The sequence below is a fragment of the Pipistrellus kuhlii genome, unplaced genomic scaffold, assembly GCF_014108245.1.
Source record: "Pipistrellus kuhlii isolate mPipKuh1 unplaced genomic scaffold, mPipKuh1.p scaffold_m20_p_4, whole genome shotgun sequence".
Classification (NCBI taxonomy): Eukaryota; Metazoa; Chordata; class Mammalia; order Chiroptera; family Vespertilionidae; genus Pipistrellus; species Pipistrellus kuhlii.
Genome location: NW_023425540.1, coordinates 68,254,306 through 68,281,407, shown reverse-complemented (window position 1 = coordinate 68,281,407; position 27,102 = coordinate 68,254,306). Strand labels below are relative to the sequence as shown.

Here is a 27,102-nt window from a genome sequence, read left to right as displayed (position 1 = left end):
GTGCTGTGCAGGAAGCAGGCTGAGGGCTAGGGGCTGGAGTGCCAGAGTAGCTGATCCCTGAATAAACCCAGATTTATTCAGTTTTCTGCATAGCCTTGCTAGAGTAAAAGGCAAGGTAGAGTCCCCCTATTAGGAGAGGTTCTCTTCTCCTGAGAAGCTTTTCTTCCTCACTGGATAGCAACTATCCAAAGATGTCCTGCAAACAGTTGTGTGCTCACTGCTGGAGCTGGTTTGCTGCCCTGCAGAAGCACGTGCAATGCAAGAAGACATGTGGGTTGTGGATTTTTCTGCTGATTCAGCACAGAGCACTGCCCGCTAACGACCCGCTCGAAGAATGCTGAAGTCATGTATCAGTGCACACCAGAACGATTCTTTGTGCCACAGAAAGCTCAACTGGTCGCTTAAGGGAGAAAGTCACAAGCAACTGTTACTGCCCACTCTTGATTTTCAGTTCCGGGTCGTAGATAGCTTTTTTCAAATCCACTGGTAGTCTAAAAACGATTTTAACCACTTCCCTCACCAAACCTTTCAGTGAAGATGCTAACAAGCAACAAAACCGAAAATATTAATTTCACCTCTCCTCCATACCCTTTATCTGCCTCAAATGCCGGGGCCAAAAGATGATTTTGGATGTTCCCCAATAAAAACTGAGTTTACAAACTAGTGGCTTGCAGGCCCACCCAGCCATAGATGTGTTTCATTTGGCCTGTACTGTATATCTAAAAATATATATATATATATTAGAATAAGTTGTCAGCATCTAAACCTCAGGAAGTGCCACATAAGATCTACGTTTCTGGTTTCTCTTACAATGCTGAAGATCTGGTCATCCTGGGCCTACATTCTCAGGTGATACCCATGGGTTGAGGCCCAGGGGCAGGTCTGTCCTCAGGCTGGATTTGGCTCCTGTCCTGATGGCCCTTGTTCCCACTAGCCCACATGTATCATTTTCATAACCTACTAGTCATTGTGGGCATTTGGGTTTGGGACACCCCGCCTATCCCCCCCAACCCAAAACAAGAGAAAGATCCCAGAAAAGGAAAGATTTTGCTTTCTTCACAGATGTCATGGTGACACAGTCCCTATTGGTATGAAATATGAACAATATTATCATATACATGCCAGAGTCCTGAATGCAGAAACAGGTAAAATGAGTTCCATTTAGGATATAGGATTTCACTTTCTTGTCTAATAAGGAATAAAGACTATTTCAAACAAAGTTGGAGAAGTATAAGGAAAAGCACACTTAAATGAAAGGTGAGTAACCTTATTTTTTATTCTACTCTCCTCCCCCCCATGATGACACCAGTTTTCTTTCCTGCAGGTGGAAATTAGTAGCCACCACCTGTCACTTCATTTAGTATTTGTTCACTTAACAACATCTATAGGGAGTGGTTAACATCAAGAGTTTAGGGTTTTACAAACATGGATATGCACTTGGGACTTCCTTTTTCTCTTCTGTAAAGCAAGAATCATAATAATAAACACATCAGTGTCTGGTTTACTCTGAATACTCAATCATTGTAAGTTTTTATTTTATTTTTTTTATTAAATACAAACTGTTCACCACACTTTGTGGTAGGCTTTGGAAATATGAGATTTTTTTAAGAATAGTTTCATACCAGGCTTCTAAATCTGAGATCCTGGGCATTTAGGAGATCATCCCACTGTTATTTGAATTAGAGCCATGACCTCCTTCTCAGAAAAGTGTACACACAATAGGTTGCATAACATCCTGGGGGTTTGGGAGCCACTGACGCCCATCCATGGCACCTGCTCCATTAGGTCCTCACTGGGTTGGTCACACAGCACGTGGAAGCAGTGATTGTAGAGGAGGTGGTTCCAGAAGACCCAGAGCCACCCATAGGAACGTTAGGGCAGTTCTGTGTGAGGGGCTGAAGTGCACAGAGGTGAAGTGGGCAGTAAGAGGAATTTTAATGAAGACATCTCTTTATATATATTCTTTTCAAATAAAGAAGATATTCCTATAAGAACTAATGTAGTCAGAGCTAGCATTGTATATTTGTCATGTTAGTTAATAGTGGCTACTCTGGCACATATTAAGTTCTGGAATTATCTTCTCGCCTGTGATCTTTTCAAACACACACACACACACACACACACACACACACACACACACCCCAAATTATGATTTGTCTTCCTGGATATGGAAACTAATTTCAGTATATATTAGCCAGACCATTGCTTTTGCATAGGGTTGCTGTGGTTTATTGTGCTTTTCCCTGTATTCTAGTCTTTTCCTAGTCTCATCAACCTGACGTTCCCAATGTACACAGAACCAATTGCACATGGGACCTGATTATCTGTTGGTGACTCAGATGGGGCTCAGCACTCTGGGCCACTGCTGCCCCTAACCCTCTCAGGCCCTTAGGTTGGATGCAACACTTTATTATGTTCCCTCCAAAACAAATCCAACTGCAGAGTATTGGGAAACAGGTTTTACTGAGGCTTTGGGAGGCAGAATGAAAACAAAATTCACTGCATTTCACATTAAAATTCCCATTAGACAACACTCAACTGTCAAAGCTTTTCTCTTCCACCACCTAGCTCCCTCATCTTCCCTCCATTTTACCCCCACCTCTCTTCTCATCTTGTACTAGTAGCTTGTGCTAATTCAGGGTATGTAGCTCCCAACACTCCCGCAATTCTGCTTCCTCGTTGTGGTTATTTAATACTGCCTTGAATTATGAGAAAGCTTCCGTGCTGAGGAGGATGATTTTGTTTATACCGTGCAACAAGCAGCAAGCTCTCCTTAGTATTCATGTTATTTGCAGTGGGGCTGAAGTTTAAATAGCAAATATATCCTCCTCTCCTCCCCCACACCAACCACAAATTTCTTTCTTCTTCACTTAATACATTAGCGGCATCCTCGGTGTTAGAGCATGTAAACTCATCTCTCACTTTGAACAGCTGTGACGTGTGCCATTGTATACATGCAACATGATGTATTTAGCCATTCCTGGACATTTGCTTTCTTTTCTATTACAAACCATGCTGCAGTCAAGCTATTGCACACTTGTGTGACTATGTCTGTAGGATAAATTCCTCGAATTGATATTTCTGTCATAAATATGTGCATTATAACATTCAGTAGATGTTGCTGTCCAGAAATTTATCTTTTAACCAACTGTATAAAAGAGATTCTGTTTCAGTGTTTCATAAAATTTCCTCATCTTATACGTTTATTTATGACTCACCTTAATTAGGGAAGGGTTTAAGGTGGCAGGCAAGAAAATATAAATTAGAAGTAGATAGGAAAGGAAAGTGGAAAATAGAGATGAAGACATAAAATGGACTGGTAATATTATAAAAATCCATGCAGATTCATTCTATGCCCTAGGCAACCCTCAGGTTTGGCACTAAGCTTTCCAGCAGCCAGTGCAAAGAGGGGAAACTGATCCAGTATGAGATCTGTGACTGAAAACAAAGCCATGGCTTGGTGGCCTCATATACAGGACATTGTACAGTGAGACAGTGTCCTCAGCAGCGTGACCTCATGTGAGCCCCATAGTGTCCTTTTATCTGCCCCCCCCCCCTTTTTTGGACCCAAAACATGGTGCCCAAGAGCAGAGGCCTGTCTGTAGGCATACATGTGCTGATTATGTCAGGTGGTGAGCAGCCTGGCCAAGACTGATAAACCAACCACTTGCCTCCTAATGTAGTCAGATAGATAGCAGGGCATTCAGAGCAGGCATTGCCACTTGAACACACAGAGTTTCCTTTCTCCTAAAAGCTTCTGAGAATGACCTTGGGGGATGAGACTGGAAGCAGATCCAGGCCAGTGTCTGTAAGCCAGGTCAGGAAAACACTCCTGAAGGGGCATTCCCAGGTAGGACATGTGAGCTGCCTGCCTCTTGAGCAGACAGAGGGACAAATGGATGTGCTCTCCAGGCTGCCCAGGGCTGGGGACAAGGATCTCCAAAGGGAGCCAGGGTCTAGGGGCCACCTGTGCAAATTGAAGATGCCAAAGAATGGACTCCCAGCATGATCTGGGGTACTGCAGCTCTGGATCTTGGAGAGAGAGATAGGAGTGAGCTGAGTAAGCTGAGCTGGGTGGGGAGACTGGGCAAACCAGCCACCACAGGTGTGGAGCTGGCAGAGAGCAGGTGGAGGATGTGACGAGGTCTAGACAGAGAGAAAGGAGAGTCAGCTTTGCATAAATCACCAAGGGGCTGAGTCCCACGGCAGAGGGGCAGATGGTTGTGCAAGGAAATTCTGACCCAAAGCAGGGACAGTAGAACTGGACACCAAGCAACTGAGGTGCTATAAGAGAGAACTGGACTTGGACCTGCATTTGACATCATGGCAAATGGGCAAAAAGAGGGACTCTAAGGGTCAGGGCTGACAGAATATAAAACAGAAATGATTGACTCACATAGATTTTGTCCCCAAGCCCAACTAAGCTTTGGAAAACTTTACTCACGAGGTACCCACACTGTGATGTGAATATCCAGACATGTACTGTTGAGGCTTACTGAGAATATATCATGAGCTGGGGGGTTTGGGGGAGGGGAGGAGTAAAAAACAGCCCATGAATATAGAGGGGGAAATATCTTCCTTTGTCATTCCTTGGATGGCAAAGTAAAAGACAGTAAGGGAAAGTTATCCAAGAGGAAGAAAAAAGAGAGAAGAAAAAAAAAGACAGTGGAAACCTGATTGAAGGAAGTTTTTTTGCGTATCATCTGCCCTGGAAGCCACAAAAGAGAGGGATATAAGAAGAGCAGGCAGTTCCAGAGGGAGTAAAAGAAACTATTGGGACAGGCCTACTGGGAAGATAGTATGGCAAGGGGAGGAAAGGAGGTTCATTTTCCATTTAGAGAAGCTTGATCAATTAAATTCCTTTGGTGCAACCAGGAAGGTTTGAGTTTTGAATCATCGTGAGCTTTAGCCACAATAGATGTGTTCTGGGTTTTAACTTTACTCACTTAGACCCAGATCCACTATTTAAAAGCCTACTTGCCCTTCACGTCAGTCTACTAGTAACTGCTTTTGCTGCTGTACCTGGGAGATTGGCTCTCTCATCCCCATGTTCTGCATCCCTCCAGGTTGGTAATAAGAGCTTCCCAAGGCATCTGCCTTATTGCATTAGGGAATGTAACTGATGAGGAAATATGACCCCAGCTTAGGTTCTGGTATCAGTCCAGTACAGTTTTACCATGATATTATACAAGAGAAAATATAATTTTAACTCACATATGGGGAAACACAAAAATGTAATAGTAAACTTTTAATGTTAGAATCTAGACTAGATTTATGAATGAATGTTAGCCAGATGACTCCCACTGTCATATGTAACTTAAATAGCTTCTCATTAAGACTTGTAAGTCAGGCAAAAATTAATTTATTAGAATAAAGTAATGCTCAGATGTGACTGAATATGTGAAAAGTTAATAAATGGAGCATAGGTTACACTAAGAGACCCATTTTCTTATTTTTCTCAATAAGCCACAGTTTCCATCAATTTAATGAGGTAATCTGAAATCTTGATTAGGATTCTCTGATATCTGTCTTTAAATGAGTTCATGAGATAAACACTGTTAAAAAGACACCACCTTTGATCAAAGTATTGATTTTGATTTGAAACCCCCCATGTAAGATTCATAATCATTTCCTTGGTAACAGAGGTTTGAACAAAATACAAGGGCAAAGGTATTATAAAAAGGTTTCTTATTGTTCCCTCTGCTTATGATTATCTGGAGAACAACAATGCCAAAATGGGGAGGAAAGCAAGGGCTGTTTGGTCCAAATGAACAGAATTCTGGAGTAGATGGTAGGTGGTGGTCTCCAGGGTTTTTCCCCTCAAATGGGCGTAGCCTTGCAAAGGAAGGTGGGACCATCATTCCCATCAATCAGCCCTGTTGGAAGGAGGGTTCCCCATTCGTCTTCTCTTCATTCTGGGCCCTACATTGAAAAATAGTTTCTGCTTAATATTATGAATATGAGGTATATATTTCTCTAAGACAGCTTCAGACTCCAAACTAATAAGGTTTTTAAGTAATGCTCTTTTCTGCCATCACCTTAGGCAATTTTTGTATCCTAGGTGAACTACAAAGATGTATATGATGTGTTCAGACTAGTAGAGACAATTTAACTCCTTTGTAACTGCAACAGAAGCAGTAGTCCACACTCAAACTTTTTTTTTTTTTTTTCTAGCTCTACTTGACCCGGGTGGAATCATTACAATGCATTTTAGGCAAAAGGGACATGAAAGTTGAGAATTGTTCCCCCAAACTCTCTCTGCCACCTCCTGTGCTCCTGAGATGTCTGCTTTAGCCTCTAGCTAGTTGAGAGGCTAAGATACCAAAGGAATCAGGAAGGTGAATCAGGAAGGCGTGACCTCGGGCAGCCAGATTTGCAAATGCATCCCCCGTAGATGGGAGCCTTACTTCCTCTGGTTTACTGCACCTAGCAGGAGTACCAAACAGGTGGAATTTCACTGGATTGCACTCACTGAGGACATACTGATGCAGAATTTGTTTACTCAGTTACTGTGACCTAGCACACAAACATGTGGACACAGGGCAATCACAACTCCCACGGCAGCCCAGAAGAAATATGCAGGTCAGGTTGTGAAGCAGCACCCATAGTTATAGAAAGGTGTTGGAATTCCCGGGGAGGTTCATTTTGTTTTAAATAAACCCTACTCATTTCACCAGTAGGAAACAATGAGTGTGATTGCTCTTTCTTCTCCCTAACATCAGGACTTCCCATGTGATTCTACAGGGGACATGGAGACATGGAATTATATCCTGTAACCAACCAGGTATATGGCAAAAATAACTACATTAAAAAAATCCTGTGCATTTCAATATTGAAATTATAAGCACAGGTTAAATATGCAAATATGAGGTTTCAAAGGGATCATTTATATTCCATGTAGCAAGAGAGAAAATATTTTAAAACTGACATGATATCAAGTCACATGGAGAAATTGGTATATAATTTGTGCTGAGTATGAGGGGAAATGTGGTACATAAATTATGCAGAAAACAAATTTTCCCCATTGCCAGAAGGTATTTGGAATTGGTATGTAAATCCTCTTGCGTTTACAGGGGTTTTTCAGTGCTGTTTGTTACATCCTTTCCTCAAGATCTTTCTCATTTGGATGAGACCAGTGACAGTAAATGTGAGCGTATAGTTGTAAAAGCCGCTCTCTCCCTCCACTCACCTTGTGACAGCAGCCACAGAAGATGAAACCTGCTGACATGTGAGTGGATGGTGGTAAGGCTGCACCAGGTGGGAGGAATATGTTGATGGAGGAATGTGGCCTTCAATTACGGAATGACGTCAACGCCTGTCCTGTTGAATGGCAGGGCTCGGTGAGACAAGCAGTAAAGAAGGGAAAGATCATATCTTGTTAATTGACTTAATTTCACCGCCCCCAGAACTACTGATGATTTATAACACAGAACCTCCTTTAATTTCATCAAATGCCTCGCCCAGAAACGATGCACAGCAGTGATACGATGGATAGTGATTATGAACGAGGACATACTTTGCCCCTATCTCTTGCCATTATTTCCTCTATGACTTTATTTAGGGAAAACTGGCATGAAACTCATGTCTTGATTTTGTGGGGTGGGCTTTTTTTTTTTTTTTTGTCCTTTAATTTTAAGTCGTCACCCCCTCTGTTACAAGCGGAGTGAAAAATCCCACCCATTGTCTTTCTAACTTTGTATTACAAATGCTGGACTCTGGAAAAGCAGAAACAGGAACGATGGAACTGGTGTGGATAATGAAAGCTTTTGGTCTTGGAAAGGGAAAATGAAAAGACTTGCTCAGAATTGCATGGCCAAGGAGGCTGGCGTTTTTCCTCGTATTTCTAGGTGATAGACAAATTGTTAGCTACCACATGTATAATTTATTGGTAATTGCTCTAATTTACCTCCTAAGTTTCTAAGTTGCCAATTCACTGACATCGACTATTTTGTACCGAAAAAATAGAAACCATGTGATAATTTAATGAAGTAGCTAGCCATTTAGGATGATTTCTGTGCAAATGCAGTAATTGCCATTGTAATTTAGAGAAGTAGAAGAGGAATAACAGTCAAATCTCTTAGAAGCCCTAGTGACTAATACCACTCCCAGGAATTAAAATGCTATGTGCAACCTTTCTTCTTGTGGACATATGAATACTAAGGTAACTGGCTTTCCTTTGAATTGGGTTGCCATCTACTTAAAAAAAAAAATGCTTCCTTACTCCTTGGAGCATGGTAAGGGCTATCGAGGGACAACTCCCTCCTGTGTGTAGTCTGGGAAGCAGAGGGCTCAAAGGTCTGAAACTTAGGTAGAAACTTAGGTGTTGCAGGGATGTCACAGGCAGGGTTAGCATAGAGCTTCTGTTTCTTCTTAAAGCAAATGTTCCACTTCTCTAAAAAAAATCCTATCTAATAAAGAGGGAATATTCTAATTGACCCTCACATCATCACAAAGATGGCAGCGCCCACAGCCTATTAAAAGGGAATATGCTAATTGACTGCCCCACCCTCAAAGATGGCAGCACCCACAGTCAATAAGGAGGAAATATGTTAATTGACTGTCGCAACCTCAAAGATGGCGGCACCCAGTCCCTTCAGACCAGCTGGGGCAGCTGGCACATGGTAAGGCCGGGCCCACCCCAAGGCGGGTCCTGCAGCTCCATGTGCCTGCCTCCAGAGTCCCCCAGCTGCCCAGGGCCACCCAAGGCTCAGGTAACCAGAGCTGACTGAAGCTTGCCCTGCCGGCAGTGGCAGCAACAGAGGTGTGACGGGACATTGCCTTCCCCTGATCACTGGGTCACCTCCCTCCTCTGATAGCTCCTGGACTGTGAGAGGGGGCAGGCTGGGCTGAAGGATCCCCCCTCCAGTGCATGAATTTTCACGTACTGGGCCTCTAATAATTAGCTATAAGAACCTATATGCACAATGTCTTCTTGTGGCCAGCCTATCAGATTTCTCTGTGTTCCTGAATCTCCTCAATTTACCAATAGAAACATTTTCTACTTTTCTTCTCTAATGAACAGCCAAGCAAGCTGAGGTCCCCTTCTGTCTCTACCATCAGCAGAACTGTAAACTCCCTTCTGCTGCTGAGGCAGGAACACGGCTTAACTTTTGGTTCTCAGGTGTAAGTTTGTGGTCCTGGAAATGACAGGAAGTAGGAAAATGAAGTTTTTAGCTGACATTTGAGAAAACTGGAAATAGAGGTGACAGAATAAATGTGGATTGCTCAGGACATTTTGGAATGCCACTCTTTTGCCCAACTCAGCTAGCGAACATCTTGAGACTGATAAAATCCTTTTGCAGTTCATCAGAACTTAACTTTGGTTCAATCTGTCAAAGTCACAACCACATCTCTCAAGAGTACCATTTGGCTACAGATCAAATTTATTATCACAAACACAGTGATGTTCCTGAATAGCATTCCTAACACAGTGGATGTCCTTATGCACCAAATACTAAAAAACACCAGAAAAACAAAGGAATTTATATAATCCCTGCTAATTTTAGTAAAATCAAGGTGCTTTCTTTCTGCCCAGCATGGCTCAATAGTTGAGAGTCAACATATAAATCAGGAGGCCACGGTTCCATTCCCGGTCAGGGCACATGCCAGGTTACAGGCTTAATCCTCAGTGTGGGTCATGTATGAGTCAGCCAATCCATGATTCTCTCTCATCACTGATTTTCTATCTCTCTTTCCCTCTCTTCCTCTCTGAAATCAATAAAAATTGATTTAATGATTTATAGTATTTTTAAAAATAATAAAAATAAAATAAATGTACTTTCCTAAGTGACCAAATACCTCAATATGTTTGGACAAATGACCATACTACTGCAACCTGATATGAGACTCTATAGTGACTAAGAATTTTAACCAAATTTTGAATCTAAATTTATGACCTTGTGACATCCTTAGTATACTATTAGCATGTTCATGACCAAGGAGGAACACCAGCTGAGTCTCCTGGCTTGATGTTTGCTCAATCGATGCTCAGAAAGCAATAGGACAGGATGGGCAGCCCCTTTATCCTCAAAGTTGTGGTCCTAGGGCCAACACCATCAGCATAATCTGATAGCATATAAGAAAGGCAAATTTAGGGCCCTCTTTCAGCCTACTGTAGCAGCATTTCTGAGGGTAGACCCAGAAATCTGGGTTTTTCTATCTCTTCTAGGGATTCTGATGTCACTCAACTTTGAGAACCACTGGACTCAGGGTCTCTGGAACAAACTATTAACTAACAATTGATGGTGCTTGGTGGTGCCTGCATGTATTTATCTCTGCAAATGAAAGAAGTGTGGCCATCATGTTATATCTTTGGGTTTGGAATCTCAGCTGCTGATTTTTGCTTTTTTTTTTTTTTTTCTCCACAACATTTCCCAATAGCTGGATCAAAATTATGGGTTACCATACATTGAAATTAACTTGAGATGACAGTTTTGTTTTTAAACTTGGAACTGTAAGGAACTCCTCCTAAATGTGATTGAACCGTTTTAGGTTATTGGTACCACATACCAAAAAAGTAATACACATTTTTCCTGAATCAGCTCTCTGAACAACTCAGCCATTTGCAATATAGAGAAAAAAACAGAAACTGGACAAAAAAAGACCTACTAATATTCAACATATACACTGAGAAAACTGTGTACCAAAGAACCTTTAAAAAAAATTATTGAAAGAGACAAAAATCTATTCACTTTTATTTTGCAAGACTAGTTGTGGCTCAGAATTGCATGAGAAGCTTTTTAAAAATTCAGATTTGCAAAACCTAAGTATGAGAGTTGAAACTATAAAACTCTTAGAAGAAAACGTATGTGTAAATCTTGAATTAGGCAATGGTTTCTCAGATATGGCACCTAAAACACAGGCAACCAAAACAGAAAATAGATAATTAATATTGAAATTTTTTGTGCTTCAAAGTATACTGCCAAAATAATGAAAAGACAGCCTGCAGAATAGCAGAAAATACAGGGTGTCCAAAAAAATGCATGTGGTGCTTTTTTCTAATAGCTCAATTGATGTTTCTTTTCAAATTTAACCCATTAAAATTAATAATTATTCAAAGTGTGTATACATTTTTGAAACACCCAATATTTATAAATAATATATCTGAAAATTTTAGCATTCAGAATCTATAGATATTTTTTAAAACTTCTTACAACTCAATAGTAAGAAAAAAATTTTTGAAATGGCCAAAATATTCAAATAGATGTTTCTTCAAAGAAAATACACAAATGGCCAATAGTACACAAAAATATACTCAACATCATTCACCATTATGGAAATACACATCAAAACTATAATGAGATGCCACTTTACACTAGGATATGATCAATAAAGTGTTAGATTTGGAGAAAATGGAACCCTTACACTGCATATGGGAATGTAAAATGCTGCAGCCACTTTGGAAGTCTAGTAGTTTCTCAAAAAGTTAAAGATAGAATTATTATATGATCCAGCAATTCCACTACTAGGTTTATACCAAATAGAATTGAAGACATAAAAACTTACAGAGAAATGTTCATAACAGCCTGTTCAGAATAGCCAAAAAGTGGGAACCCAAATGCCCATCAACTGATGAATGGATAAATAAAATGTGGTATATTTGTGCAATGGGATATTATTCACTCAAATTGAGGAATAAACTATTGATGAATGCTACGACTTGGAGGAACCTTGAAAACATTAAGCTAAGTGAAAGAAGCCAACCACATACAAAAAAAAAACACATTGTAAGATTCAATTTATATAAATCTCCAGAATAGGCAAAGCCATAGAGATAGAAAGTAGATTAGTGGTTGTAAGGGACTGAAAGAATTGGAAAATGAGTGACTGTGAATGGTTGTTGGTTTTCTCTTGGGTGATGATAATGCTCTGGAATTAAATTGTGGTGATTGCTGCACAACTTTGAAATACAAAAACTACTGAATTGTACACTTAAGAGGCTTATTTTTATGGTATGCAATTACAGCTGAATTTTTTTTTTTAAGGCAACAAGTTGGATTTGGCCTGCAGGGCCATAGTTAGCCTATCCTACTTCTAGTGTGAAAAGTAGGAAGGAGCAGATACATGACAAAGATTGACCACATGATGATAATTGTTGAAATGGATGATGGGTATTTGGTGGTTTCTTATAATATTTTTTCTACTTTTGTATGTCTTCAAACATACAAATATATTTCCATAATAAAAACATCATGTATGATGCATACTGAATTAGATATGAGAATCACCAAGAATGAGGCCTAGGCATCTGTAGTCTTGACAAATTTCTAGGTGATTCTTCTGAAACCAATCAATTACTGGCTTGAACATCTATACTTACAGAACAATGCTCTGTGTGTAGCTCTCTTAATTTAACTCTGTTAGAAGGTTAGATGAGAGAGAGGAAAGTTGCTTATAGCCCAACAAGAAAAACAGGAAATAATAAAATGCAAATATGAACACTTAAAAAGCTCAGCCCTGGCTGGTGTAGCTCAGTTGTTTCGGCATCGTCCTGCACACGATTCCCAGTCAGGGCATGTGCCAGAGTTTGTGGGCTTGATCCTCACTATGGGGGTGTGCAAGAGACAGCTGATAAATGTTTTGCTCTCACATCAATGTTTCTCCCTCCTCTTCCTATCTCTCTAAAAATCAATGTAAATTTTTTTTTTAAGTCTCAGTATTCTGAGGCCACTTAGCATAGAAGCAAACAGTCCTATGTGCCATTAGAAACTGAAATCATCATTATATTACAAAATAGCACAACTTTTGAGATTAATAATAAAGATCTGGAGGCATTCAGGGAGGGCTGAATTGTGTTCAGTAAATGTTATATAAGGCATGTAGAGGTAAATGCTCATTTTAAAAATATCATTTTAAGAATTGTTTGAGTTCTGGCCAGTGTTCTCAGTGGTTAGAACATCAGTCCAAAGGGTCATTGAATTCCCTGTTAAGGGAACGCTGTACCTGAGTAGGTTTGATCCCCAGCCTTGGCCAAGGTGCATGGAGGATCAATTGATGTGTCTCTCGTTTCTTTCGTTCTCTCCCTCCCTCTATCCCTTCTGTCCTCTATTTTGTAAAAATCAATGGAAAAAATACTCTCAATGAAGATTAACAACAACAAAAAGAATGGTCCCAGTGGTAATACCTCAAATATCAAGAAAATTTGCTTATCCAGTTAAGATAATTTTAAAGCTTTTAATAGCTTTGTTTTAAAATCTTCTCTTTTCCACTTAGGTTTTATAAACAAAAATTTACCTTGCAACTAAGGAAAAATAACAGGATATAAACTTCCTGAAATAAGCATTAGATAAAGAAAACATTTTAGGAGACAGGGAAACAGAGATGGAGGAATTTTTGTTTTTCTAAATGCATAATCTCTTCCAAGCCAATTGTCTTTTTTATTAAGTCAACTTTTTTTGAAGTAATATTTACGTATAATATTTTAAGCATATTAGTTGAATGTTTTTGACAAATGTATGCACACACCTGTGTAACTATCATCCCAATCAATATAAAGTATGTTTCTACCTCCCCAGAATTCTGTACCCGTTTGCAGTCAGTCCCCACACCCCAACACCTGTCTTATTCCAGGAAACCACTTATGTGTTTTCCGTCACTATTGATTAGTGTTCCCTTTAGAACAGACTCATGGTTCCCCATATGAACAGACTCACTGTTTGTACTAGTATATTCTTGGGTCCAGTGTCCATGTTGCTGCTTTTTATTAGTAATTTATTCCATTTTATTACTGATTAGTATTCATTATATGAATATGCCAAAAATTATTTATCCATTCACCTGTTGCCTTCTGTTTGGGGCTATCCTATATAATAAGAGAGGAATATGCTAATTATCTGCTATGTCATGAGGTGTAACAACTGACCAAGTAACGACCAGATCACAGATATGCAGGAGAGTGGGGCAGTGAACTACAAGTGAGCATCAGAGATCTACAGGAGGGGGCAGGGCAGCAAGCTATGAGGGGGGTAGTGGGGGGAGCTACAGGAGGGCGCACAGATTCATGCACAGGGCTACTAGTTATAAATAAAAATGCACAAGTCTTTTTATAGACGTAAGTTTTCACTTCTCTTGGATAAATATCCAATGTTGGGCCATATGTTAAATATATATTTAGCTGTATAAGGAACTGCCAAACCCTTTTACCAAGTAGTTTCACCATTTTATACTCCCACTGGCAACACATGAGAATGCCGGTTAAGCTCAAAACCTTAACTTACAAATTAGTAAAGAGGAAATGCTCTCTCTCTCTGAATAGTTTCGTCTCTCACTGGCTTATTGTTTTATCTACTGCTTAAGGAGCTTCACCTTGTATTTATGCAAACCTTTCCTGATAACAGTTTCAAACCATTTTAGGCCTCAACTAGCATTAATATTAATTACTGTTAATATACTGTTCATCAATTATATAGTTAATATACTGTTATTAAAACTAAAATTTTAATCACAAAATATTTCTTTCCTACACCAATAGCTAAAAACTGTTACTAGGAGAGCATTTATTTATGTTCCTTTCTAATAAGTAGGCAGTGACTATTATTGAATCCTTGACCATTCAATGTCTTAGCAATTTTTGTGGTTTAACCTTTGGAATGTAGACTTTGTGTGGAAGTCAGTGTCTCTGTTCATGAAAGGGGAAGTACAGTTTAGTGATAAAGTGGTTGTCAGACTAGCAAAAGAATCTTGGCTTCTCTCCATGGGCCCATTCTTTAACAAATAAAGCCTCTTGGAGGGGGAGAGGGGTAGGAGGCATAATTATACATAGCTCATATGATTGTTCTGAACACAATGATCTCATGTATGTAAAGCTTTTGGCAATGTTCCTGGTCTATATTTATTGCTCAATAAATGGAAGCTTTAAGAAAGATGTGTCCCAATGTAATTGGAGCAAGAAGTCATCAGAAGGAAAATAGGGATGTGTTCTAGAATGTAAATTCCCTCTCCTCCTTGCTTTGACCAGGAGCATGTTCTCTCTCTCTCTGCTTGAAAGTCAGGGAGACTTCAATTTAATTAGCTCCCAATAAGCCCCATCCTCCTCAAGGTCATTCACTTCCCTCCCTTCATTCCTGCTTGGGGCTAACTAGAAGGTATGACTCTTCTCTCAACAGGTTTCAGTCTAGCTCACCTGCTCAGAAGCCTCAGCTATTTCAACTAATCTCTCATGCTAAAACATCCTGCTTCCTTACATAACTCACCCTGAAGCTCCCACATGCTCAAGAAACTGACAAACAAACCCATGGGCTGAGGGATTAAGTTGCACCTGCTATGTGGACCCCAGCCTCAACCATAATCAGACAGTAAGAAAAAACTCACTGGACTCACATCTTAAAATTCCAGAAAATCATTTTTTAAGTTTCATTTTCCAAAGACATGAACCATAAGGAAGGTAAATTTCCTAGTCTCAGACTTTCAATTTAAAGACCATTTGGTTACTGTTTCTCTTTGCATTTTAGGGCCTTTGGGGAGTAGCTTGTATTCCATCCTCCCTAGACCCAAAATCTGGAGATCTGGAGGTGAATGGATCATTCCAATATATAAGTTAATTAAGAAATGTAATGTGTATGTGTATATCTAGCAAATAGAGCAACCAGGGAAGCTCAGGTTGAACTAGCATAATGACCGCAAGTGACCATCCATTTGAATACCACATAAAGGTAAATCTTGTTACCCTTGCCTTTATGTGTGCTGTGCCCTTTGCCCTTACGGCATTAGTTCCTACTGCAGGTCAAGGATGGACGAGGCATAGAAGAGTGGATGAGGGGGAGGGATTATCTTTTTTTAATCCTCACCACTGGACATGCTTATTGATTTTTCAGAGAGATTTTTCATGTGGGAGCATGTGGGAGCAAGGGGAAGCATGTAGTTATCATATATATGACATAAATGATTATTGTTACATAACCTGAGACTGGAAGGGAATTGTCCTGGAATATCCAATACCCTCATTTTCCAAACGAAGAAGTTAAGGTCTATGGAAGTGAAATGACTAGCCCTCAGGGACTCAGCCAGGTCATTGAATTTGAGAATCAATCAGCACACTGTGTACCCCTGTGAACACAGGTTTTTCAAACATTGGCAGTTTATCTATGGCTTCTTTCCCTGAGTTAGTTATCATATTACAAACTACCCATGTTCATGGCATAGCACCATCCTTGTTTCTTCACAGGGTGCTGCCTTCCTATTGTAGTTCTGTAGGACCAAGTGATGGTTGTTTCTATTAAGTTTTTCAGATGCCTGTTTGCTTACATTGTGAAAAAGTAACCATAGTAGCTGTAATGTTGTGAATTTCGAGCCCGTCAATATTATTGTGTAGTGGTATCGCTGAAGTTGGAAAACAATCATTAATATCCTTCCTTGGGTTTATATTTAGCAGTGACTGTTCAGGGTGTGATTATAGGATATAAACAAGCTCCACCCAGAGTGTGCTCAAATGACGAAATGATTGCCTGGGGACCTAGGTTACCCAATGCATATTGCGCTCTGAAATGAAAATATTCAGCATAGACAACTTTATTATAACCATAAATTTGACTTCCTACTATTACCACTTCAAGTCAAATTATATATGTTTGATGAGGCATAATTTCTTATTAGATCCAGAGAATACGAGGGTAGAATACATCATAATAGAATTATGATTTGAATTTTAATTAAGTTTCGTTCACTCCCCAATACTAGTTAGCGAAATAAACTCAACTGTAGTTATATAAATGAATAGGGAACGCTGTAGGACAAAAAAACAAACAAATTATGTTGCTTACCAAAAATTATTTTTATAATATTAATAGTAAGCATAACTTTTGGTATTATTTTATTTTACCTTTCCATGAACCTTCTTTTGTCAACCTTATGGTGGTTGCTTCTAAAAGACAGATATCTGATTCTGAATCTTGGCATTTCTGATTGGACATTTAACATACTGAATTTAGCCCTTAAATGATTCTCTAAAATTTTATTTTGATAACCTCTATGCAAACCCTGCATGCAGATTAATGTTCCTCATTTCTGACAAAGGAAATATATTGAAACCTTTCCAACAAAATATTGTTAGTGAAATGAAGATGAAATATAGTGCAAAGGACTTTGATTTGCTCCATTCTGCTTGCTGTATTTCTCTCTTTTCTTCATTCAGCACACCCAGAATTCAGACATTTGGAATAAATGTTTATAGCAAGAGATGTCATAGAATGTATGAAGTCATATCTGGAATTACCTCTGACACATCTTATTTGTCGGTATTAACTATGCCATCAGCTACATGAGAATAATTTAAATAATAGAAAATTGAATTACCTGAATAATGAGCCATTTCTCCTTAACCCCAGTCACTTTCAATTCATTCTAGTGAGTACTTAACTTCTAATGAGAATATTTATAGTCTGGTCATTTTTCTAAATCACATTTATGTTTTTAAGTACATAAACAATTAGAATTTTATCAAGGTTAAAAACTCAGGTAGGATAAACAAGGTGATATAATTTCAAATATTAAAACTGGTATATGCCAATTGACAGACAGTCCTTTCTTTTTTTAATGCGCAAAAAATAGCAGAACATCATTGCTGTAAATGGCTTGGGGGCCTGGTAGTATATTGTTTTTCTGAAGTATTTAAGTCATCAAAGCAGTAGCAGGAGGTCAATGTCTAGTGTTGCTTAATAGCTGGAGGCAGATCAGGATGATCTTAGATTTGCTTTTCAAAAGATTTTCACAAGGGAAAATATTAATAAAATCTTAAAAAAAAGAAAAGCTTTAGAATGTGCACAAAATAAGCAGAAATAAGATTTATACTCTGCCTCTGTAAGGGTATTGAATATCATTTCAATTTCTAAATATTGATACAACTGTCACATTATTTTCACATTGTGACAATTTTTAGTTTTCTTCACCTGAAACATTGTCCCACGGGGGTATTGTGACTGTTAAACTAATCTCTATTCATGATTTATGCTGCCCGAACCCAAATCTTTGGAACAAAATTAATAAATCATGTGTTGATGGAGACTGTAGACAATTTAATGAGCAAGTTCTATGTGATTGATACCACTTATTCCTTTTAGTCTATGGAAATTTTCTACTTAAGATATAAAATCTTTTAGGACATTCTGGAAACTATAGAAATCAATTTTCTTGCCTGATTTACTTCAAGATGGGCTGAAACCGACACATGGCCAACTCATCCTTTAAAATATGATTAACAAGGAATATCACATAGTTTGACTTCATAGCACAACTCAAGACCCTCCTGCTGCAGTTTGTACCCATTTGTTCTCGCTCTTTTCTCAGAGGAGCTTTAGAGTATAACTTAGCACCCTCTGTGGATCCATAAGTAAACAACAGCCCCGGAGACAAGGGTTCATTGGTAATTAGTCCAGGAAGTAATGCTGGTTGGAATACCAAGCAGGGCTAGCTATGTGTTAATTACTGAGTTGTTTTTCATGGTGGTTTAATAACTGCAGCTTTAAGAACACCCAGGAATTATCATCTATATTTACATAAGGTGTGATTATTTTTTAAATAAACTTTATTTTTAAAACAGTTTTATAATTACAGAAAAATTGCAAAGGTAGCACAGCAAGTTCCCATATGCCGCCCACTTAGCTTCCCCTATTAACATCTTAGCAAATTGGACAACCTACAAGAAATGAATATATTCCTAGGAACATACAACCTTCTAAGACTGAAGAATCATGAAGAAATAGAAACTCTCAATAAATTGATTGCTAGTAAGGAGAGTGAACCACTAATAAAAAACCTCCCAACAAATAAAAGTCCAGGACTAGTTGGCTTCACTGGTGAATTCTACCAAACATTCAAAGAAGAATTAATAAGAATCCTTCTCAAACTCTTATTAAAAATTGAATAGGAGAGAATGCTTTCAAACTCATTTTACAAGGCCAGTATTACTCATACCAAAACCAAACAAGGACACCTTAAGAAAAGAAAATTAGCCGGGACCGGTTTGGCTCAATGGATAGAGCGTCGGCTTGGGGACTGAAGGGTCCCAGGTTCGATTCCGGTCAAGGGCATGTACCTTGGTTGCGGGCATATCCCCAGTAGGGGTGTGCAAGAGGCAGCTGATCGATGACTCTCTCTCATCGATGTTTCTAACTCTCTATCTCTCTCCCTTTCTCTCAGTATAAAAATCAATAAAATATATTTTTTTAAAAAAGAAAAGAAAATTATAGTCCATTATCTCTGATGAATAGACATGCAAAAATCTTCAACAACATATGAGCAACCCAAATACAACCATACATTAAAAGGACCATACACCATGATCAAGTGGGATTTATTACAGAGATACAAGAGTAGTTCAACATTCACAAATTAAACAAAGTGATATACCACAGAAATAAAATGAAAGATAAAAATCATATGATCATCTCAATAGATGCAGGACACCCTTCAGGGCAAATCAGCTGGCCCCAACCCATGCACCAATGAAATAATACCTTTTCCAAATTGCTAATTGTCTTGTGAACTTGACCAGGAGGTATAAAATCTTTGCATCTTTGTTTCTTCATCTGTAAACAAAGAGATAGGTTTAAAAATATGGTCAGTGGAAGTGAAGACAGGAGAAGTTATGGGATTGGGAGAAAGATAGAAAATTTAGGGACCAGAAGAGAATGGTTTTAAGGAAGAATCTGACTAAAATTTCAGATGTATGCATTGTAATAGCATAGAAACCCCAGAAACAATATCCAAAATATATGCAGGAAGTTGGCAAAGGGTAGACAGGACTAAATATAAGTGAGAAGAGGAAGGGTTATTTAATAAATGATTTAGCTCTCATTTTGAAAAATAGAAAAATAGATTAATGCCTCACCTCATACATATCGATAATTTTAGATGGATTAAGAGCCTGAGTGTGTAAAATAAACCTTTAAAATTATCAGAAGGAAGTACAGGAGAATATTTTTGTGTCTGCAGGAGACAGATTATTTCTCAGTCAGTACACAAAAAAGACAGTTCATAAAAGGGAAGATTACATTAAGAAATAAGACTGTGCCGAAACCGGTTTGGCTCAGTGGATAGAGCGTCCGCCTGCGGATTGAAGGGTCCCAGGTTCAATTCCGGTCAAGGGCATGTGCCTTGGTTGCGGGCACATCCCCAGTAGGGGTGTGCAGGAGGCAACTGATGGATGTTTCTCTCTCATCAATGTTCCTGACTCTTTGTCCCTCTCTCTTCCTCTCTGTGAAGAATCAATAAAATATATTTAAAAAAAAAAAAAAGAAAGAAAGAAAGAAAAAAGACTGTAAAACTCTTTTATGCAAAATCCAGTATAAAGTTAAGACCCTGGATTGGAAAAATATATTTTCAACACATAAAACAGCAAACATGTTGGTCCCCAATCTACATAGTTGGAGAATCCTTACAAATTGGTATGAAAAAGACAACTGACTACAAAAATGAGCAGCAAAGGGTACCTTCAAGGCAGGAGGCAAAGGAGATTTAAAAGACCAATAAATATAAGAAGAGATGCTAAGCCTTACTAACAGTTAGGAGAAATGCTTAAAAACAGAGGTACCATTCCTCACCCATCGGAATAGCAAAAATAAAGTAAGTCTGTTCACATTTTGGGTGAGAAGAATGGAGAATTTCCCTAGCTTGCTGGGCATGCAGTCTATGCACAACTTTGGAAAGCAAGTTGGCAATACCTGGTAAAGCTTTAAATGTGATCTAGGGAGAAAGCAGTTTTAACCCCTAGAAGTATTCCCTAGTTCCGTGGTTGGCAAACTGCGGCTTGCGAGCTACATGCGGCTTTTTGGCCCCTTGAGTGTGGCTCTTCCACAAAATACCATTGCCTAGGGCGAGTCTATTTTGAAGAACTGTTGTTAGAAGAAGTTTAAAAAATTTGGCTCTCAGAAAAAATTTCAATTGTTGTACTATTGATATTTGGCTCTGTTGACTAATGAGTTTGCCAACCACTGCCCTAGAATATTCTAGAAAAGAAGCCTTTGCAGCAGATGCCTTGTACAAGGACATTCACCGCAGCATTCTTTATTATGGCAAAACCTAACGTCTGTTAATGAAGAAAAGATAAATTACACTGTGTTCATCTTTTGTCTTCTTCATTACTGTTTCCCCGGCACCAACCAGTACAGTTCCGGAACATGGTTGGTGCACATAAATATTTATTAAATGAATAATACACCAAAAAAGAATAAAATACCTAGTAATTTTATTCTTTTTTTATGTGGAGGAACACTTGCAACAGCTAAAAATAAATTCAGGGTGGGCAAAAGTAGGTTTACAGTCATTTTTATGGAAAACAATATAATAATAAATAAAATAATAATACAAGAATAAACTGCTTTGTGTACTCACAACTATGAACCTACTTTTGCCCCACTCTATAAACTAGATCCAAATTATGAACATGGATAGATTTCAGACACAGAATTGTGTGAACAAAATGATCTAGGAATATGTACCTGATGGTACAAATTTAATACACATAAAACAATCACTAACCTGTAACTCTATAAGAAAACAAATATACCAAGTAGAGTATATTTATATACAGGTTTTTTGTTTTGTTTGTTTTTGTTATTTTTTTAATCTTTATTGTTGAAAGCATTACATATGTCCCCTTTTTCCCCTCACTGACGTTTTCTAGCCCTCCCCCATCTCCTACCCCAGGCCTTCACCATCCTATTGTCTGTGTTCATGGGCTATGCATATCCTATCTAATAAAGAGGGACTATGCTAATTGACTTTGTGATGGCAGTACCCACAGCCAATAAGGAGGGAATATGTTAACTGACTGCCACGCCCTCAAAGATGTCAGTGCCCATAGCCACAAGATGGTGGCACCCAGTTCCCTCAAACCCCCAGCCACCCAGGGCCTCCTGAGGCTTGTGCTGCCGGCAGTGGCAGCAGCAAAGATGTGATGGGGTGTCTCCTTGCTCTGATCGCTGGGTCACCTCCCGCTCCTGAGGGCTCCCGGATTGTAAGAGGGGCAGGCCGGGCTGATGGACCTCCCCTGTAGTAAGCATATAAGTTCTTTGGTTTATCTCTTTCCACATATCCCCACTTCCCCACCTTCCCTCTGAGATTCGAAAGTCTATTCCATGCTTATATGTCTCTGTATCTGTTTTGTTCATCAGTTTATTTTGTTCACTAGATTCCACATATTAGTGAGATCATGTATACTTGTCTTTCTCTTACTGGCTTATTTTGCTTAGCATAATACTCTCCAGGTCCCTCCATTGCTGTCTCAAAGGGTAAGAGATCTTTTTTACTGCTGCATTGTATTCCATGGTATAAATATAACATAGCTTTTTTTACCCACTAATTTGCTGAAGGGTAGTTGGGCTGTTTCTAGATCTTAGCTATTGTAAATTGTGCTGCTATGAACATAGGTGTGCATACATTCTTCCTGATTGGCATTTGGGGTTTCTTAGAATATATTCCTAGAAGTGGAATTAGTGAGTCAAATAGCTGTTCCATATTTAATTTTTTGAGGAAACTCCATACTGTTTTCCACGATGGTTATACCAGTCTGCATTCCCACCAGCGGTGTACTAGGGTTCCCTTTCTTCAAATCCTTGCCAGCACTTGTCATTAGTTGATTTGTTGATGATAGCCATTCTGATAGATGTGAGGTGATACCTCATTGTCATTTTAATTTGCATCTCTCTGATGATCACTGACTTTGAGCATTTTTTCATATGTCTCTTGGCCATCTGCATGTCCACTTTGGATAATTAAATCAGGATAATTAAAACATTCAAAGAGGATTAAATTGAGATTTCATATGATTTATTAGCTGCTTGGTGCCTGTTTTCTTTAACATATGTACATGGAAGAGCTGACATTAAGATTTGAATGAATTTATAACTGTGTTTGTCTCCTAAACATTGTCTTTTAAGGTTATTTCCTCCACGGGGATTTCCTTTTAATCAAGCTAAAATTTCATTCAAAAGAAAGAACTGTTTGATGCTGGTATTATAAGCTTTTACTGGTTACCGAGGAAGATTTTTCTTCATGGTGGGGAAGCCCTCCCTCCTCTCTACTCACTCCCCCTTGTATGCCTTCCAAACTCCATGTCTGCAAACCCACAAAGGTGCACATTCACAAAAAAACTTTGGCAAATGCTGCCTATCCAAGAAGCCTGCCATCACCATGACACCTTCCTCCACCTGCTTGGCCAGACACAGATATCACCATCACATCAGCACTGACACACAAAGGCTCCGTCCACATTTCTGAGTCCCCTTTAGTCTTTATATCCCTTTGTGTGCCAGAGTCTTTTCATAACGGTCACCAAGGTCCAGGCTGCTGGCCTGTGTCACAGGTGACACAGACAGGATAAAATCCATGGACTCTTAAGACATGACCCCCTTTGAACTAGCCCAAAACTCGTGGGGCAGATTCCAGGTAACAGAAAAGCTCCAGAGGCACAACCTTAGGCTGCTTTCAACTCTTTATTCTCCCATGCGTTCTTTTATCCAACGTATTATTTCTTCAAGGAGCATGGAGGTTATCAGGGGCAACATTTTCTCTGTTCCTTTGTGTGTTTCTGCACAAGCACTAGTCTGGTGCACATAGTGGATGCTTGATTATTACTATATTGGGTGAGAAACTGGGCAGTCCTACTGAAGACAGCGGCAGAGCCTTGCAGTGTCCACCCAGAGTCAGGGGAGAGGGGCTTTCAGTTGTGTTTGGGGAATGAAAATGGGCTGTTCCTGGCTCGGCACTGTCTTATTGATGTAGGAAGTGTTTATTGCTCTCCCTCCACTAAAAATGATTTTGATGAGTGAGAATGAAAGGAAAATGCAGTTAAATCAAGCAGTAGGTAACTGCAGGTCATTAATAGGGATGTCTTCCCTGACCACATACTCAGTTGTCATGTTTAGGGTATATCTGTTCTCACACTGGCTGCCTCCCCCACCCTCTGTACAAACACACACGCACACCCTCCCAAACCCACATGAGAGGTGGTCTCCTAGTGGCTGCCTGACCTGAGCCTGTGATTACCTGCACAGGGGAGAGGATATTCTTTTATTCTTTTGGTCCTTCACCTTCCTCAGTGGAGTCAAGGGCTTACGAGGTTCTTTTTTAGCCATTTTTGTCAGGAGGAAAAGAGAAAGTGAGTGAGCCCTGATGTTCTGCGGCAACTTCCTGTAAAGAATGGGCTTTTAAAAACATCACTGAGGAAGATTAATTTCTTTGTCAATAAATGTCGGCAGATAATCTAGTGCCAATTTCATATGCCTGGGGAACGAGCCTGTGGAGACTTAAGGAAACTAAATCATCACGTGACATGGTGCTTGTGGTTTTTTTCCTCTCAAACACTGACCAGGCATCTGCCATTGCTTTCCTTTTTTTTTTTTCTTTTTAATTTCAAAGGAAAGAGAAATGCCAAATGGTTTTTGCAATTCCAAAGGCCAAATTGGATGTGTTCTGACAAATGTTGAAAATAAATTATTCTAAATGTATTCACATATACAGTTCTCTTTCTGGGGTACACCAGACTAAATGTCAATTACTGCTGGTCCCCTCGTGCACCACGCCATGGACTGGGCAGCCACTTGCCTTGGACAGTTGTAGTTACCGAGTTTGACTCACAGTCAGAACTGAGCTTGGTAACAGCAGGGCAGATGAAGGTCCTTAGTACCCCTTCCCTCCCAGTCACACACTCTCCCTTCCTGGCCTTTGGCTTTTGGTCACTTTCATGGACTGTCCATTACCCTGGCTGCTAAACAAGGAGCATCGTTGCTTATTAGAAGCTAAATAGCCTTGGAAACCCCGGGGAATAAATCCCTAACAGAGACATTTACCCATCCTGCAGTAGGAGACAGTGATGCTGGTGTCCCCTCTCCATTCTTACAGCCCCCAGCCCTCAGGAAGCTTCCCCTTGAAGCTGAAGCAGGGGATGCCACACTTGTAACTGCAGCCTTCGGGAATAAATTTCATGTGGCCATCCCGTACACACAAACCCAAAACAAAACTTACCTGGCAACGTATAGTGGACTATGATGCTGGGGGTTTTTTAATCGAGTTTCATTGAATTTTATATCTTTTTAATTTCCTTTTTTTAATTGTTATTTTTTTAGTACTACTCGAGACTTACTAAATTGATTTCACGACCTCCTAATGCACCACCCCCCAGAGTATGAAAAACTAGTAAAGTCGTGCTGTTCTGTGTGGGAAGGGGCAGCAGAAACAGCCCCTCTCCCATAGAAGGGGTGCATCTGCTCCGTGGGTAGTTGCCATCAAGCAGCTCTGAGCACTTGACCTGCAGCTGCACAGCCACCCCAGAAGGTCTGAGTACTGCAGCGACCCTTTTTGTTACAGATGAGACTCAGCTGAAGTAAGAAGCCTGTCTGAGGTCCCCAGCTGGCAGACCCAGAATTCAAATGCCACCTCTCTGACTCTGAACCCCACACTCATAACCCTGGCCCTGCCTGCTCAAAACCCACTGGTAGTCACCCATTGCTGCCAGGGTCAAGTTAAACTCTTACCTCTCCAGCTTCTTTCTTCTCTCCTCCCTCCCACGTTGCACTGCAGCCTGGAAGGAACTTCCTTCAGCTGCTCTAACACCCTGAGTCTTTGCACATGTTGTTACCGCTCCCAGGAACTCTCTTTTCCCTCCCCCCAGCCTGGCCAGCTCCTCTCATTACTTAGGTCTCAGCTTAAACTCATTTCTCCAGGACTCCTTCTCTGAATGCCTCTGCCCACTCCCCACAACGAGGAGAAGTGCCTTCCTCTAGGCTCCCAGACTGGTCCTTTCTATCTGCATTCTAGCACCTGTGCCATTTAATCATTTTGCTCTGTATCCAAAGGTGTGCTGGTAAATGTTCAACAACCAGTTCTCCGAGGAAAAGGGGAGGTGGGGAGGAGTGACCTGTAGTTTTCATAGCGTGAAATACTTCCAGCTGTTGCCAATATCAAGCCATCGATATGGCTTCACTGAACATGAAATTGGAAAGAAATCGACGAGATGGTACAAGCTGGCTCTAGCACTCCAGTGGGTTTCTGTCTTATCTTCTCTGATCTGGGGAAGGGGAAGGACCATCTTTGTCTTGCTGGCCTTTGTATATCTATCTCCTCGGTGAATAGGGGGGGGAAAAAAAAAAAAGGAAGGAAGTGGCTGGCGAGAAAAAGGGCCTGGTATTCTGAGAAATATGAAGCTTATCAAATGTGTTGTTTTCTTCACAATGAGTAAGGAAAGAATTGGAGAGGAAGTGATCTTTACAGGGTCACAGAGTTTGCACCTGAACTAGAACCACTAGGTTTCTTGAAGTCTAGCCCCACATTCCTTTTCTATTCACATCGCTTGTATATCAACATAATATCTGTGGTGTGAAAGCAGATATTTTGGCATATGCAGGAATTAGAGTAGGGAGGATAATGGTGCAGGAAAGGGTGGAGACTTTCCAGGCCTCGTAAAGGTTGTATACCTTGGTGCACATGGAGCATAGTATCTTGGGAAAATAATACCAAGTGAGTGACAGAGCCATTAATGGCAAGAACCTTTAGTATAGTTCCCCCTCTGTATCCTTGGGGGATTGGTTCCAGGACCCCCTAAGATGCTAAAATACACAATTCTCAATTCTGTTATATAAAATGGAATAGTATTTGCATATATACTTTGCACATCCTCCTATGTACTTAAATCATCTTTAGATTACTTATAATACCTTATACAATATAAATGCTAAATAAATAGTTGTTATATTTTTAGGCAATAATGACCAAAAAATTCTGTACATGTTCAGTACATATGCAACCATCATAGGCTTAACTACATCGTAATTGTCAGGAACAACATAACTTTTTTTTTAATATTTTTATTGATTTCAGAGAAAAAGGAAGAGGGAGAAAGAGATTGAAACATCAATGATGAGAGAGAATCATTGATTGGCTGCCTCCTGCATGCCCCCCTGGAGACTGAGCCCACAACCCAGGCATGTGCCCTTGACTGGAATCAAACCCAGGACTCTTCAGTCTACAGGCCAATGCTCTATCCACTGAGCCAAACCAGTTAGAACAACAACATAGCTTTTTATGTATACTAGGGTCCCAGTGCATAAATTCATGCACCTTGAAAGGAACTTTGGGCCGAGAGGCTGGGGTGGGCACAGGCGTGGGTCTCAG

At 39.8% G+C, this 27,102-nt stretch overlaps 1 protein-coding gene across 2 annotated transcripts in view; it reads left to right on the top strand.

Moving 5' to 3' along the window:
• Nucleotides 1-27,102, top strand: part of MARCHF3 (membrane associated ring-CH-type finger 3) — a 129,615-nt gene that overhangs the window by 43,062 nt on the left and 59,451 nt on the right. The window contains exon 1 of one of the 2 annotated variants that reach the window (XM_045571115.1): nt 2,265-2,457. The exons of the other annotated variant lie outside the window; for it this stretch is intronic. The gene's annotated coding sequence lies outside the window, so the exon portion shown is untranslated. Of the gene's footprint in view, nt 1-2,264; nt 2,458-27,102 lie in introns of those variants that run through there. 2 annotated transcript variants of the gene reach the window in all.